The sequence below is a fragment of the Cavia porcellus genome, unplaced genomic scaffold (genome assembly GCF_034190915.1).
Source record: "Cavia porcellus strain 051 isolate PalLab524CR breed Dunkin Hartley unplaced genomic scaffold, mCavPor4.1 scaffold_12, whole genome shotgun sequence".
NCBI lineage: Eukaryota > Metazoa > Chordata > Mammalia > Rodentia > Caviidae > Cavia > Cavia porcellus.
In genome coordinates this window covers 38,134,717-38,153,363 of record NW_026947495.1, presented here as the reverse complement: position 1 = coordinate 38,153,363, position 18,647 = coordinate 38,134,717, and the positions used below count along the sequence as shown (strand labels likewise).

Below are 18,647 nucleotides of genomic sequence, written 5' to 3'. Positions count from 1 at the left end.
ATCTTAAACCATGGCTGAAAACAGAAATAAAGCTTTTATAAATCAATAATCAAGCAGTTAAAAATCTATGACAGAAATACTCAACTTCATCATCAGATAGTACATATTATTTTTAGATATCAATGACAGTGATTATACAACAGGCCACAAAGAAAACTGTGGTAAGTTCCTCAAAGTAGAAATTACAGATTATATTGTTTGAACTAAGAGAAAAACTATCCACACAAGAAAGGAATACCTGAAATCATATCCTCTTAGAACTTAAGCATTTTTCTAAATACCATTATTAAAGAGGAAATTAAAAATAAATTAAGAGTTAAATGCAAGATTTTCAAGAGTTAAGGAACATTATGTATTATTTATCAATAGCATATATTTTTACTAAAAATATATTCATAGGATAAAATTAATTTTAGAGTAATAATTATTTCTGGAGAGGGAGGGCAGGAGAAGAGACAGAGGTCAGCTTTAGTTTTGTAGGCTGAAATATCTCTTTTTAAGAAATAAGAGAGGCCTGGGATGTACCTCAGTGGTACAATGTATGCTTTGATATGCACAAAGCCCTGAATTCAATACCCAGTATCACCACCAATTAAAAAATAAAACAAAACAAAAACAAAAACAAAGAACATAAATCAGAATTAAGTATAACAAGATTTGTTTAAAGTTACTGAAGCATTTTCTGTACTTTTCTGTGTTTTTGAAATATTTGACAATGAAAAATATAAAGAGAAAAATGTAAATATCTTGGATCTTTATTTTGCCTGACACTACTTGTAAGATTCATCTACTAATTTGACTTTAATTTCTACAACTCTATTGAATGATCTAATTGTATCTATTTTGATTTGAAAGGTTACTTGTATCATACTGTTAATTTAGTTATATGTGGGCCCACTTTTGTGTTTCCTAATCTTTTCACTTGTCTGTTTTGATTTCAGTATCAGTGTTTTATTTATTTACAGCAAAATTTTAAACGTAGAGTTGTAAAAACTTGTAATTCTTTTCATATCATTCATCACTTCTCAAATCAAAAATAGCCTTGTACTTAGTTGCATGTTCATTGTTCTTAAATAGCATTCAAGAAATGTTAGATCTTCAATATTTCTGATAAAGCCTTTTTCATCCTTTGTTCTATTTTAAACAGTCTCGACAGAGTTTGACAGTCATTGAAGAAGAATCTGTTTATCTTTATTTTTTACCAAAAAAAACTACTAAAAAGTAAGACTATACCTATAGATTAATCTAAAGAAAATTTCCGTTTTATTATGTTTCACCAACGTGTATCTATTTGTTAATGTCTTTTAAATGTTCCTTAGCAAAGTTTTCTGGTTTTATTCACATAAATTATCATGAAATTTATTCTTAGAAATCTATACTTTTTACTATAAATTTTTCATATAATTTTGTTACAATTAATAGTGCCTTTTAAAAATGGTGATTGGGAGACAAGGGAATGTCTGATTTTGCAGGCTGATTTTTAATCCAACAAACTGGCTTTTACCTTTCAAATCTACAGATAACAGTAGTACTCACAGATAATGACAGTTCTGTATCTTGCTAGGCATTCTATGTATTTCTCTTCTTTCACCTTTCCTTACATCATTGGGTAGAATTTCTGGTATAATGTTGAAAAGTTGGAATTGTGACAGGCAACCTGTTTTTTTCCCACACTTAAAAATGATGGTTTGGCCTTTATAAAGAATTTTTTTTAAGTTTTTATTGACACCTTTTGATCATATTAAGAAAATTCCCTAATTTGCTTGGAGAAATATGCTTATTTTTCATAATTATTTTGGAGTTTCATTGAATGTTTTCAATATATTTATTGAAATGACCATATATTTTAATTTACTCAATATAGTAGATTACATGAGTAGATCTGAAAAGAGAACAAAACAAAATACACTCAACCAATTTTGAATTCCTGCATGGTCAGGAGAGACAAAGATACATCCACACATCTCAACTTTCCTGTATTGTACTAGGATTTCTCTGTCAAAATTTTCTATGTGAGTCTAGCTTGTGATTTTTTTGTTTTATATTATCTTTGCTTGACTTGGATACTAAAATCAAAAGAAAAGTACCCCTTCTTCAAACTCAAGGTGATCCTCATGCGACTGTTGGGATTAAAGGTGTATGCCACCACATCTGACTTTGTACGAACATTTCTTAGTATGGAAAATCTCAAACAAATTGGAGTCTGGGACAGCCTCTTTTCTAGCTCTTTAGTAATCATGAGTCCTGTTATATACATTTATCCAAACTGATGCCTCTATTTAATACTGTGAATTCTGTGAGAGTAAAACAGAGCCCTAGAAAGGCATTAGAGATTATTTATGAAAACTGTTGTCAAATTGGGTCATCAAATTGCACTGAATGCCCATGGTTTAGCATCCAGTAGTATGATCAACAGTGTCCAGTGGAAAACATGTAAGTAGTAGCTTCCAATGCAGAATTTTCCTGTGATACAGTCTTGGCAGGGATTTGCCTTTTATTTTTTATTTTTCCTGTTTCTTAATTCTGGTTTTCCAGGGTCCCTATGGTTTTATTAGCACTATGCTATTTCTAAAACATTTGTTTCCTGCTTTAGACAAAATTAGATTATATTGTTTAAAACCAAGAATCCTGATTGACACAATGCTTAGCAGTTAGCACCAGCAGCATATCCTTGCATGTGAGAAATTGTTTTTATTTTTCTAGTTAGTTCAAAAACTTACTAACAAAAAGAATGGAATTTTGACTAATCTGATTTGAGTACCAGTTGTTATAATTTGATAACCTGGAACAACAGGCCTAACCTATGTCAGCCTTAATTTCTGTAAAATCTATACTCTGAATTCAGGCATACCTCCATTCTCTTGTGTACTATTTGCCAATACAATCAAATCTTTACATCTCATTGGGGCAGGAAACTCCTATGAATGAATTCAAATGTTTGCTTTGTTCAGGAAAATGCATAGATTATTAGAGAAGTTAGAAGTAACCCATACAAACGTAAGCTGCCTTTTGGATAGACTCATAATGTATGCTCAGATAAAATTAAACAAAATAGCAGCATATATTGAAAAATAATTTGTAAGTGAAAAAAACAAATCATTACCGGACTCAAAAAAAAAAGCACTAATGAAAGACTTCATTGCTAACACATATTGAAAGTTCACATAATTTACTTTCTCCCTAAATCATAAGCAGGGCAGTTGTCCTAGTATCTCACCTCATAGCCTCACATCTTCCTCAGAACTGTCTCCAAGTTCTACGCAATGTGATGTTGTCCTCTAATATACTCCCTGCTCCAGTCTTCCTGGATTTTTTTTTGCTTCTCAACTAATACAAATCAACCTAGCTTTCACAACTTTCAATTTCTCTCATCACACACACACACACACACACACACACACACACAATCAGCTCTGAAACTGAGCAGGTCAATAGGGAAAGATTTATGAACTTTTAAGTACTCATAATTTCTTAAACCCCTCCTTCTCCCTTGCCCTCTAAGATTTCTCCTTTCTTTCTTCTTCCCTCTTTCTGCCACTCTCATGTACATAGCATAACTGTAGAGATTTGTTCATGATATATTTTAGAACCTCAACTATGTCTTCAAAAATGTTTAACAGTCCTGTTTTTACTTTCTTAGTCCTTTCTCCATTTCCTAGCATAGATATTTCTCCTGAATTCAATTCACAAATGCCACAGCCTTTTGGACATTTTCCTTTAGATGCCAGAAGGGCATTTCAAACATGAAAATTAAAGAGAATGAAAAACTAATCAATTTTCCACTTAGAGTTTCCTCCTGCCTGTTTTCTTCATCTCAACTTCTCAAAGAAAAAACCTTGATGATCTGATTCCTACCCTCCATGTTTGTTTCATGCTCAATGTTCTTTTATCACTATGCTAGCAACTAAGGATGAAAAGGTTTTAAAAATTTGATAGAAGTTACGTAAAATTTATCATTTCATATTATATTATAATTTATTAAACTACTGAGAACTTTAAAAACTGCTCAATTAAAAGCAAATGCTATAATTCATCATCGTTTTCTGCCAATAAAAACAACAGCTAATAAGAGTAAATCTTATACTTTGTGAACTTTTGTAGTCATTCTGAAGTCTCAATCATATACCAGGTGAGTATGATCATCTACACTTTACAATTGAGCAAAAATTTTTGGTCAAGGATTACTATCCATTTCCTGAAATGAGAAGAATTTAAACATGATAGAAAGTTAGACATACGTAATTCGCTTGAGTTTTCTCAAAAATAGTTCTGGAACATTCTGTTGAGGTGTGGCAGAATACACATTTTTCTCAACTGCATAAAGGTCATTAACTAGGATGTATTATATATTACAAAAAAAATACTGAACTTACTTAAGATATACACAGATCATCATCAAGTATCTGCTCTGGCTCCAGCAGTATAAAATGAGAAAACAACTGTAAAAAGAACTTTAGACACTTTATAAATTCATGGAAATGAAGACCTCCTTTAAAATAGGAATAAAGTATTTTTTCAAATTTTAATAGTATATATTTGCAGTACGTGCGGTTTACAGTCATCTCAAGGGATAATCATATGCACATAATACAGCTCATTTCCTTTTTTAAAAATCCCCTCTGTCTCCTCCATACCTTGCTCTCTCATTCTTCAGTTCCCCTTTCCCAATTTTCTTTTCTTTTTTTTTTTTTTTTTTAAATCTTTTTCGTTTTTATCGGTACCAGGGATCGAACTCACGACTGCCTGTTTGCAAGGCAGGTGCTTATGCTTCTGAGCTAAATCCCCAGCCCCCAATTTTCATTCTTGTTGATATCATGAATTTTAGCTCATGTTAGGGCATATAATGTTCACATTAACTGAGGTTCTTCGGTTCTTGTACATGGGATATTTTTATTCTTATTTCCTTTTTCTCTCTTGCTCACCCCTTGCTCTTGCTCCCTTGGTCCTCTTCCCTATTGCATGAAATCCATCTCCTTGTCTCCTTCTATCCATCTTTTATTATTCCCTTTGTTCTTTGTCTCACTTAAATGAGAGACATTATATTGTAGTGATGGTGAACTTACAACACGTGTGATGCAACAGGCTATTATTAATGAAAGTTCTAAAAGATTTGCCATCACTGTCATTTGATATTTACACCTGTGTCTCTCTCAACATTATATTTTCTAGGTGCACCTATTTCCCTACAAATGTTTCAAATGTCTCATTGTTGAGAGAAAAGTAGTAATTCATTAATATTTGTCATAAATAGCTTGTATTATATTCAGGTATGGCCCTTCTACATCTGTATTCTTTAGAGGGTTTCTCATGAAAGAGTGTTAAATTTTGCTAAAAGCCTGTTCTATGTCTGTTAATATGACTTTGCCTCTGCTTATGTGATGTGTTATATTTACAGACACACACATGTTGAACCACTTTGCATGTCTGGGGTGAAATTTACTTGATCTTGATGCATGATCTTTTTGATGATGTACTGCATTCTATTTGCTTATGCAGTGGTACATCAGTTCACAAACACTTTTGTTTGCAAACAATTTGGTTCCGAAACAGAGTGGCAACATTTTATTTTTGTTTACGTGCTGTATTGGATGACAAACATGAACACAGCCCATCTTTCCTACACAAACAAAAACATGGTCTCTCTCCCAAAACCTTAAAACAAAGTAAGTTCACGAATGTTGGTACCTTACTGGAAATTTTTGCATGTATGTTTACTAAGGGAAAGATGTACAGTTTTTTTTTTTTTAAGTTGGATCTTTATCGTTTTGGAATTAGGGTGACACCAGCTTCCATAAATGAATTTAGGAACATTCTATTCTTTTCAATTTCTTTCTAGAGTTTGGAGAGAATTAGTGATATGACATCCTTAAATGTTTTGTACAATTTGGAAGTGAATTCATCAGGTTTAGTTTTTTTCTTCTTTGGTAGATCCTTTATTACTCCATCAATTTCATTGCTTGTTAATGGGTTAATTTTGGTAATTTATATGTGTCTAGGGATCTGTCTATTTCTTCAAAATTTGTAGTTACTATCTTCTGGAGTCCAACAGTGTCTGAAATGATTTCATCTCTTTCATTTATAACTTCCTGGATGTTAGTTTTTGTATTGGAAAATCTGGCTAAGTCCCTATCAATTTTATTTATTCTTTCAAAGAACCAGCTCTTTGATCATAGATTATTTTTAATCATTTTGTTTTAGTCTTGATTTTACTGATTTCCATTTTCATCTTTACAACTTCCCTTCCTAATTTTTGATTAGGGCTGGTTTGTTGTTTCTCAAGTATCTTAAGATTTCTCATACGATTATTTGGGTTTGTTCTGTTTTCCACATGTGAGCACTGCTTGTAATGAATTTTTCTCTTACTGCTTTCATGTATCCTAGAGGTTTTAGTGAGTTGTACAGTCATTGTCATTAGCTTCCAGAAAACTTTAAATTTTTTCTTTGATTTCTTCTGAGACCCACTGTTTGTTAACAGTCTGTTGTTAAAATTTTATTCTGATTGTTTTCTATTTTCTTTGAACAGTGGTCTGATAGCATGCATGGGGTCATTTCAATTCTTTTATGTTTATTCTAGCAGGCTTTGTGGACTAGTATGTAATTTATTTTGGAAAAAGTACCATGTACAACTGAAAAAGAATGTGTAATCTTTTGTAGAGGAGTGGAATACCATGTTAAGTATCTACTAAATCCAAATGTTCCACAGTGTAGTTTTGTTCTGATATTCCTTTACTAAGTTTTTGTTTAGTTGATCTCTTTGTAAAAGTAGGGTATTAATATTTTCCACTATGATTGTTATTGTTTATTTGATCTTTTAATTTGAGGAGTTTTTGTTTTACAAAAGATGCTGCAATATTCAGTGCATGTCTTTGTTACTTTTCTCTCGTGGCTGAGACAAAATATCTGACACTCAAAGGTCAAGTGGGAAAGGTTTACTTAGTTCACAGTTTGTAGAGGTTTCAGTACATAATCATCTGGGTCCAAGGTAGGGTGGCTTGGTGAAGGGGCATCATATCTGACACTCAAAGGTCAAGTGGGAAAGATTTACTTAGTTCACAGTTTGTAGAGGTTTCAGTCCATAATCATCTGGGTCCAAGGTAGGGTGGCTTGGTGAAGGAGCATCTCAGAGAACAGTTCATGGTGGCAGAAGCCAGCAAAATCAAGCAAGCAAGGGAGAAGACAAGATTCTTTCTGTCCTTATAATGAATGCAAGGTTCCTACCTGAGGGTGAGTGCAGCACTCCCTCCCTTCACCCTAGAAAAAACTATAGCAAACCATCAGTGGAATGATTTACTAATCACATACTTTCACACCAGCATCACACATTTTAGGTTCAGCCATCTCTGAAAAAGTTTTATAACTGCCTGAGGCTTTGGGGGGATATGTAGACAAAAGCCATAACAATAAATGTTTATCAGTGTTATTTCTTTTTGTTCAGTTGGTTCCATGACTAGTATGTAGTGATCTTCTTTGTTTCTTATAAATAGTTTTGGTTTGAAGTTTGCTGTATCTGAAATTAGAATTTCTACCCCTGCTAGTTTTTAGGGTCCTGGTGCATGAAATACTCTTTTACATCCTTTAAGTTTTAGTCTATAAGTATCTTTCTGGATTAGATGAGTTCCTTGAATTCAGCAAAATGTTGAATCCAGAAAACTGTTTTGTTTTAATCCAGTTTGCCAATCTGTGTCTTTTGATCGGAAAGCTGAGATCATTAACGTTGAGAAATATGACTGTTATGTGTTGGTTATTTGCCATCATTTTCTCCATCTGTCAGTGAACCCTTTCTCTTTTCCTGATGTTTTTTGTTGCTGTTTATCCACTAGCTTCTTTTGTGTTTTAGCTGTGCCAGTCCCATTATTTCAGTAGAGAATATTAAGTATTTTCTTGGGTTAGCACTCACATCTTTTGAACTGGTCTTTTTCATGGAAATATCTTATTTCTTCTTCTATTTTGAAAGTAGCTTTGTTGGGTAAATTAATCTGGGTTGAAAGTTATTTGCTCTTAGGACTTGAAACACTTCATACCAAGGTTTTGTGGCCTTTATCATTGAGAGTATACTGTCCTTATGTTTTGCTGAAAGATTTACTTCTAGTTACAACAGCATCAAAAGATTCAATCACACAACACTTCTATATGATAGTGCTTGCAGTTATTCTCCCCTGCTTTGTCTATCCTCTATGCATCCTATGACTATTTATTATTTGTGGTTTTTCTGCAATGAGCTAGGTGAAGTGGAGGGAAGAGAATGACAGGTGCTTGGATAAGAAGTATAAGATACTAAGGAGGAAGTTTCAAACAGGAGGACAGTGACAGATGAGAAGAAAAGTCTGATGTGATATCTGATTTCATTGGAGTATTTTCAATTGATTTGAAGAGTCAAAATCGAGTTTTCAGAAGATATTTGTAGGGGCAAGGTTAAGATGGAAGAAAAGGGGTTCACTTTTTGACTGAGGAAAGTTAAGTGATTGTCAGAACCTGTTGATATGGAGGATAACCAGCTAGGTAATGTATGGAAGAGCCAATGGTTTAGGATGGGGAGGATCAAGGGTTAATTCAAGGGACTATAAGAGTGTAAGATATGTGAAGGGGATGTATGTTAAATATTTCAACGAGATCTTGCATATGTGATTCTCAATTAGCTTTTTGCTAGAGTGCTGAGTACCCACAGACCAATAACTCCTCTAAGCTTTTGACTCCAACACTGAAGCTAATTCAGACTCATGACTTCTTTTCACCAAAGTGCATGCATTCTTGCAGAGTTTGATCCAGTCTAGTTCTTGGATTAATGGACTCTCGCTGTCCCACAAGACATGGAAATTGGGAATAGTTGGAGTGACTACAGTGTTAGGGTAGGCACCTCTGACTGAATACACTCAGCAAGAAAGGCGGGAAAAGATTCAGCATTCATACACAAAAACACGATTTTAGTAGTGCCTTACAATCCTTTCCCCATATCTGGTGGGTTCCAATATTGCATATCCCAGAAAGAAACAATTTATTCAAAAATACCTGGGAAACTTTTAGAGTCATTTTTCTTTTTATTCATTGTTTTTAAAATTGGCATGTTTTTTTTTCTTTGTTTTGCTTTTTTTTCTTGCTTGTTAGTTTCTGTTACTATTATCTCATTCTATTAATTTTCTTTTATTCCTTAATAGGATCATTTATGTCACTTTTCTCTCATCTTCCTTTTATTTTTCAATTTTTACTTTCATTTTTTCATTCCTCCCTGCTCAATCTTTACCAGTATTACTATTAAGCTTTATTAATCTTTAGATAGTTTATAATGTGTTACTATTGAATTCTATTGTTAATGGTGGTAAAGTTGTTTCATTTAGTAGATTTGTAGTATAGGGTTTCCTTTTGTGTCTATATTATTATTATAGATCTTTTTTCTATACATAAGAGAGGTAGAGTGGTAGCTTTCATTTGTTTTTATGGTATGTTGATATTGTTTGATTCTTTCTCTTGTTGACTTTGTTGCTACTGCAAAGTTTGCATAGTTGCTATTTTTGATTAGATTTTAACACAAGCAAATATCTGATTTGTTTTTGTGTTATCAACAATATAGTGGTTAATTTCCAAAGATCAGGTGCTGGGCCAATTACACTGTACCTTCCTATCCAAATTAATGAATTGGATGGATCATGAGACTGAGGCAGTTTTAAAAGTAGTCAAGCTCAGAGTGCATAATTGAAAAGCAGGCACTAAAGAAATATCCACACCACTTAAAAAGTCTTTCCACTATAATCAACCCACAAATATCAGTCAAGAAAACAAAACAGAAACATGAGAAACAAGGAAACAAAATGTGTGCAAAGCTTCCCAACTCCTTGAAAGCCAATCATTGGTGCGTCAAATGTGTGGAAATTAAAAAGAAAAACAGCAGAGATACACAAAATGATAGAAAAGGAGACAAACAGAAAAAGCAGATCAGTATGTGCTTGGTGAGTTCAAGGCAATATAACTAAACAGATAATGGAATTAATGAGCAAAATTATCAATGAACTTACAGAAGAAACTAATAAAAAAGGAGCTAGCCCAAATAAAACAATAGAAAACAAGAATGATCAAGTAAGCAGAGTTAGAGTTCATGAAAAGTTACTGAATAAAAATCCAGGAGATAAGAATTTCTGTTGAAGTTATGGGCAGCAGAAGCAACAATGTGAGGTCAGATGTCAGAACATGAAGACAGGTGTATGATGATACCTTAAACAGATACCATAAAAAACAAAAAATAACATGGAAAAGGGATCCAACAGCTGTTAGATGATAGAAAACCAGTGTAAGATGAACTAGAATTTGTGAAAATTATAAGAAAGTAAAAATAGCATTAAAAACCTGTTTATAAAAATAATAGAAAACTTTTGGAACATAGGTAAAGAAACATTCAGCTAAGCAAGGCATAGAGAATCTCAAATGACCATAGGCAGAAGAAGACTTCATGACATATTACAGTCAAAATTATAGAAGCCCCATACAAAGAATCTTAAAGCAACTGGAGAAAAGCATCAAATCACTTATAAAGGTAAGTACATTAAAATGATAGCAGACTTCAATACAAGCCTTCAAAGCAAGTAGATTTTAGAGTGAAGTGTTTCAAGCTCTAAAAGAAAAAAAAACTTCAAATCCAGATTGATATATTATTCTTTCATAAACTGCAGAAAAAAAATGTTTTTGCATGACACAGAGCATTTTAAGAAATTTATGATTACCAAACTCAAAAACTTGTACTTGTACTGAAGTACTTACCAGTACTCAAAAACTTCCATATGACACTCAAGAAAGAAATAATAAGTCAATAATGCCAAAAAATCTAATGAATGATTACACTAAGTAGGGTGAACAATTAAGCAAAAGGCGGGGCAGGGGGGAGAAAACAACAAGAAGAAAACAATGCAGTAAGTCTATCTTTCAGAAATAACTCTCAGTGTGAATGATCTGAGATTCCCCCCAAAAGACAAAAATTGGCAGAATGTATAAAAAAAAAACCCAGAATACTGTATAAAAGACACATTTAATTGATGAACAAATTCATAGACTAAAAATGAAAAACAAAAGGGAAAGCAATTATTACACACAACAGGAGCCCTAAAACAAGCAGGAATAGCTATCATATATTCAGAGAAAATGGACTTCATATCCTATATTCAGAGAAACACCAGTGTACCCACATTCATGAAATAAACACTAGTGGATATAAAAGATCAGACAAACATCAAAACAATTATATTGATGTATCTCAATACCTCACAGATAGATAAATTAGACAAAAAAATCAATAAATAACAGAATTGAGTAACAGCTTTGAACAAATGAACTTAACAGATATCTACAAAATGTTCTACTCAATAACAGAATATACATTATACTCTCAGCAGCACATAGAACCTTTACACAGTAGGCCATAACAGCTCATAAAACATGCTTAAATAAATACAGTGGTATCTCTGTGGTGAACAATCTGGTTCACAAGAAGAAGCATTTGACAAAGTTTCGTTTTTGTTTGAGAACTCTGTATTGGGTGATGAACATGACCATGGCCACATTTCCTCTATGAACACAAACATGGCCATTTTTTCCAGAAGCATAGACCAAATTAAATTTGTGAACTGAAACACCACTGTACAAAAAATTGAGGTTATCCTGTACATATTATTAGATCACAGAGCAATGAAAGTAGAAAATAGCAAAAGAAATCATAAAATTAGTCAAAGATACTCTTGAATTAAGCAATGTATTCTTGAATAATCAATCAGTGGAAGAAGAATTCAAGGAAGAAATCAGACATCTTGTGAATCAAACAATAATTAGTAATACATACCAAAAGTTATGGGACGCAATGAAAGCAATCTTACAATGGAAATTTATTTATCTGGTCTTTTTTATGATACAAGGTCTTGCTACATAGGCCAGGCTGGCCTTGAATTCACTATGTAGTCCAAGCTGGTCTCAAACTTGTGGCAATCTTCCTACTTCAGTCTCCCAAGTGCAGGGATTACAGGCTCGTGCCACCGCACTTGTCTAAGAGGGAAGTTTATAGTGTAAATATTCTCATGAGAAGCAGAGTGAGCCCCAATAAATAACTTAATGATTCACCTCAGGATTCTAGTAAAAAAAAAAAAAAAACTAAAACCAACATTAATACAAGGAAAGAAATTACAAAGGTCAGAGCAAAAAGTAATAAAATTGAGAATAAAAAATATAAAGAATCTATGGATTGAATAGATAGCTCTTTAAAAGAATAAGGAAGACAGACAAATCCTTAGCCTAAATTATCCCCCAAATGGAAAGATCCACATCCATTCAATTAAGAAAGAAAAAGGTGAAATCATAAATGGATAATTCTGAAATCCAAATTATCAGTAACTATTTTGAAAGCCTGTATCCTAATAAATTGGAGAATCTAGAAGAATCAACTAAATATCTAGATAGGTATGAATTAACAAAACAGCCAAAAAGATAATAAAAAATTTCAATAATCTAAGAAAAGGCAGTAAATTAAAACATTAATAAAAAACCTATCAACTATAATCCAATGGATTGATTCACCACTGCATTCCATAAAAACTCCAGCAAAGAGCTAAGCCAATACTCCTCAAACTCATTAAAGAAATGAAAAGGGGATAAGTTTCCCCAAAGTCAGCATGGACTGATTTTAACATCAAGAAGACCCAATTGAAAAGAAAAACTGTAAGCTCATCTCTTTAATGAACACAGACAGATAAATTCTCAACAAAATTCTGGCCCACAGAAATCAGAAAAACACAATTATAATTAAGTATTTCAACAGAGATGGAAAGATTCTTCAATATACATAAATCAATAAATGAAATATATCACATAAATGCAGAAAGGACAAAAACCATTCTACCATCTCAATAGATGTGGAAAAAGCATTTGACAAAGTCCAACATCCATTCCTGACTAAAAAATACTGAAAAAATAGATACAGAATGACCTTATTTCAATCTGATAAAACACATTGTGAGAAACCCCCTTACAACATCATATTAAATGGGAAAACTGAAAGCTTCTCTTCTAAAATCAGGAATAAGACAAGGGATGTGTACTTTTAACAGCCCATTGAACATAGTACTTGAAACTTTAGAAAGGGCAATCAGAAAAGACAAATGAAAGAGACACATATAGGAAATTTGTAAGAGAATTAATATTATTTGCAGATAATTATATCCTTTAGATAGAAAAACAAAAAAAATCCCATCATAAGACACCAAGAATTCATAATCAAATTCAGCAATCTATAGGATACAAAACCAACACACATAAGTCAGTAGAGTTGTACACCAATAATTAATTCACCAAGAAAGATATTAGGAAAATGATACCATTCAGAATAGCTTCAGGAAAAATTAGATACTCAGGAATTAACTAAGAAAGTGAAAGATCTTTACCAGAAATACTATGGAATTCTGAAAAAGGAAATTGAAAGGGTATTAGGAGATGGAAAAACATCTCCTAGTCCTCAATAGGTAGAGCTATATTTTCAAAATGGCCATACTTCCAACACTGAAATATAGACTTAATGCAATCCCAATCAAAATACCAACAGCATTCTTCACAGAATTAGAGAAAATAGTTGTAATATTCATATGGAATCAGAAGAGGTCCAGAATAGTAAAAAGCAATCCTGGGCAACAAGATGAAAATAGGGGCATTAAGATCCTGGTTATCAAGTTATATTACAAAGTAACAGTAATAAAAACACCATGATATTACTACAAAAACAGACAGGTCTATGGAACAAAAGAGAGGATGCAGAAACAACCCTCGGCACATTTAGCCATCTGATCTTTGACAGCTGAACCACAAACATAGGTTGGAAAAAAATAGCCTCTTTAGAAATTAGTGCTAGGAAAACTGGCCACCTATATGCTAAAATTGAGGCTTAGATCCATATCTCTGACCAATACTCCTCAATACTCCTCTTATTCAAAAGAAAATAAAAAAGGATCAAGGATGCAAACATTAAAACAGAAACAAACTGGAAGAAGATAAAAATAGGAAGAACATGTACATAGATGTAAGCAAAAACTTTCTGAACAGAACTTCAGTTGCATGAGAAAAAACATCAAGAATCATATGAGAGCATACAAAAATAAAAAAAAAAGCTTCTATCCAGCAAAGGAAATAACCAAAGAATGGAGACAACCTAAAGAATGGGAAAATATTTTGCCAGCTACCTTTCAGAGAGAGGACTAACATCTATCTGTATACAAAATACTAAAAAAAAAAAAAAAAAATTATACCCCTGAAATGAAAAGACTCAATTCTAAAAACGGGCAACTGAAATAGAAAAAGTACAAATAGCAAATAAATGAAAATATGTTCAACTTCCCCAGCCATGAATGAAATACAAATTAATAGCATTGAGAATCCATCTTACCCTGGAAAGAATGTCTCTCATCACAAAATCAAATAATAAATGTTGGTGAGGGTGTGGGGAAAAAACAGCCCTTTACACTGTTGTCAAGAATATAAACTAGTACAAACACTATGGAAATAAATGTAAAGATTTCTAAAATACCCAAAACTAGAACTTCAATACAGATATTCTTCTCTATGTCTATTTCCCAAAGAGTGAAAAATAACATATTACATGATATATGCATACTCATGTTTATGACAGCACAATTTACAACAGTTAAATCTTGGATGTGGCCTTTATCAACAGATGATTGGACAGAGAAAATGCATTTTTTGTACACAGTGGATTAATACAAATCTGAGTTATATGTAGGAATATAGATACACTTTTGAGACCATAATGTTAAGTAAAATAAATAAGATATACAAATTTAAATATTGCATTGTATCTCTTATATGAGAAATCCAAAGCATAAGTAAATAAAGAATAAAAGAAAAGACAGATAATAGGAAACAAGGATATACATCTTTTGCAAATGGGAAGAGGACCAAGAGGTAGAAAGAGTAAGGAAGAAGATGAGGGGAAAGGGATGTAAAAAGATATCCTTTCATAAAAATAATTTTCAAAAATTGGTATAGAAGACAGATATATAAACACAGTGAAATCCCATTTATCATATGTATCATATTATAGGGGGAATAATTATACTAAATGGGGAAAACTGAAAGCTGTTTCTGTAAGATCAGCAAGAGAATCACATGCACTGTATCATTTCTATTCAAAATAGAATTGAAGTCTTAGCCAGAATAATTAGGCAAGTGAAACAAAGTCATTTTAAACTCAAACTACATGTTTTGGCAGACAACATGGGCTTTTATCTACAAAATTCAGAAAACTTCATCAAAAACTTCTTAGAATTAATAAATTCAGTAAAGATGCAGAATATAGAATCAACATACAAAAATTAGTGGAGTTTTCCATATCAGCAATGAATCATCAGAAAAAAATAGTATTTGTAACACACACACACACACATACACTCCATCCAGGAATAAATGTAACCATGAAAGTGAAAGGGCTCTACACTGAAAAACTATAAAACACTGATATTGACATTAAAGAAGACGCAAATAAATGGAAAGTTAACACATGGTCATGGGTTGGAAGAATCAATATTGTTAAAATATCCATACTGCTCAAAGTGACCTAAAGATTTAATGAGAGCATTACCAAAATAGCAATGACATCTTTAATGAAACAGAAAAAGCCCAAACTAATATTCTCACAGGACCAAAAAAAGACCTTGAATAGCCAAAGTGATCCTGTGAACAAGGAAAAAAAAAAAACTAGAGGAATAACATTACTTGACCTCAAAATATAGTTTAATGCAACAGTAACTAAAACAGCAAGAATTGGCATAGAAACAGAAACAGATCAAAAGGACAGAACAGAGAACCCAGAAATAAATCTAAGCACTTAGTGCAAACTGCTGTTTGACAAAGCCATTAAGGACACACACAAAAGAAAGGACCACCTCTTCAATAAATGATGCTGAAAAAACTGGATAACTGCATGCTGTAGAATGAAAATAGACTTCTTTCAATATATATGTATCACCACCAAAAATGGATTTAAAAAGGTAAAATCTGAAACAATGAAGCTACCAGAAGAAAACAGAAGGAAAACACCTCGTTACACATTTAAATGGCCTAGTATTTTTTCAATAAGACTTGAAAAGCACAGGCAACAAAAAGAAAGACAACTGGCATTACATTAAAAACAAAAACAAAAAAAAAAAGAAAGAAAGAAAGAAAGAAAGAAAGAAAGAAAGAAAGAAAGGAGAGAGACTAGAGAGATAACTCTGGTATGGGAGAAAATGTTTGCAAACTGTCCAGTACATCTGACATGGGGTTAATATAAAAAATATGCAAGACACTGAAATAAATCAATAGAAAAGCAAGAAAAAAATCTGATTATAAAGTAGACTAAAAAATCCCCAACATTGGTGTTTGGTTTAACTTACTTGGTACAAAATGTCAGTTTGCAGGATTCACTTTTTTTGCATATATTAAGGTCTTTATTGTTGTTATAAACATGGTCTATTTGAAAAAAGTACTCACAGTAGGGAAATCTATGAAGATAAGAGAGTTGCTCAGTAGTTACCTAGATTTAGAGGCTGAGGGATTATAAAATGATAGTTGGTAGAGTGTTTTGATTTCAGATAACAAAACCAACTCAAACTTGATTGTGATTATAGTTGTACAACTCTGTTAATGTGCTAAAATCTACTTAACCTAACATTTTAAGTTAGTAAATTATGTGATATATACATTTTAGTTTGATAAAGTTGTTTTATTTCAAATTAAAAAAGTGGATAAAAGTCTGAATTGAAGGCAATTCTCTAAAGACGACATATAAGTGACCAAAAAGTATATAGAAAATTTTCATCATCACTAATCATCAGAGAAATACCAATAGAAACCACAATGAAGCCTGGTATTGTGGCATACGTCTGTAGACACAAAACTCAGGAGGCTGAGATAGGAGAATCATTGTGAGTCTGAAGCCAGCCTGGGTTATATAGTGAGTTTAAGGCTCTCCTGGAATGCAGAGTGAGGCCCTATCTTAGTACCAAAGCAAAACAAAGCAAAGCAAAGCAAAAAACCCAAAACTAACAATGAGACATCACCTTATAATCTGTTAAACTGGCCACTCTAAAAAAGACAAAAGAGAATAAATACTTGGAAAAATGTAAAAAAAGTAATCTTCTTATATACTATTGATAAGAATGTAAGAAGATTATGTAGATGTGTTAAAAATTAAAAAAAGAACAACCATATGATTCAGCAATCCTACTACCACAGACAGTTTATACTTAAGGAAATGAAACCATTGCATTAAAGAAACATGTGTTGCCCATGTTTATTGCAGCATCATTGACAGTAGTCAAATATGGAGAAAACAAGTGTTCATCAGTGGTAAAAGTTAGAAAAGAAAATGTTACGATACTGGATTGAAAGTAACTTGTTATGTAAACGTTTTGCAAGATGGGCAAACATTTCTAATGAGTTTTAACTTGATAAGCAATGCTTTACAATAGGATTAGTAGGAAAGGCTGAATATAATGTGATCACAACTGAGCCAATGTTTCCTCTCTCTCTTGCTGTAGGCCTGTAGTTGATTATCTCCCAAGACACTATGAAGGAGATCCCATTTTCAGAGGAGGAAAAAAGAAAGAACTTATTTCAAATGAGATTAGGGAGAAGTATAAAATGTAGGAAACAATGCAAAATTGTGTTCAAAAATACCACATGAATAAGGCTATAGAAGTGTAAGTGATTGATCTCTTTAATGATGATGCAATGTCACATTTCTATGAAATTGTCAAAAGGAGGCAAAAGCAAGTGCCACTGAATTGATTTTTTGTTAAGGTGGTAAGCAAAATAAGAAAAATTCCATTGAGTCAATAGATAGTGGTAATTTCATTAGTGAGGATCATTCCACACAATAACCCTCCTCTTTTGTCACCTTGTATCAGTCGCAAAGATTTTCAAAGATAAGTGTAGGTTAATTTATTTTTCTTTATATTTTGTTTTCTCTTTATTACTTTATATTATGGTACTATAATCATTTTATATGATTATATGAGTATACTGGGTTGTAGAATGAATTATTAGAGTTTCCTTATAGGGAAAATTGCCTTGATATACAAGTACTTTAGATTACAAGCATGTTTCTGGAATTAATTATGCTCACAAATCAGAGTTTTACTATACACACACAACAACAACAACACACATGTGCACACATGGAATAGAACATTATTCAGTTCTTAAAATAATGAAATTTAGTATTTGTCATAACAGATGAACCTGGAGGGCATTATGTTTGGTGAAATGATTTCATTCACATGGAATTTAAAAAGTCAAATTCATAAAAGTATATAGTAAAATAATGGCTACAAGAGGCTGGAAAGGAATGGATAAGGAAATGTTGGTCAATGGGTGTAGTAGGAGGCATATGTTGAGGTATTCCGCTGTACAGTAGCATGACTATATTTAATAATAATATATATTTCAAAAAGGAGAGTATTTTGAATGTTCTTATGCAAAGAAATAAATCTTTGAGGTAATGGATATTTTATTTATCCTACTTCGGTCATTTTACAATATATATACATACCAAAATATCACACAGTACCCTGTAGTTATGCATTGATATATGTTCATTAGAAATTTTAAAACAACTAAGTTATTTTCATACA

At 32.3% G+C, this 18,647-nt stretch overlaps 1 protein-coding gene across 7 annotated transcripts in view; it reads right to left on the bottom strand.

Moving 5' to 3' along the window:
• Mbd5 (methyl-CpG binding domain protein 5) overlaps window positions 1–18,647 on the bottom strand; it is a 407,001-nt gene that overhangs the window by 202,861 nt on the left and 185,493 nt on the right. The window lies entirely within an intron of this gene.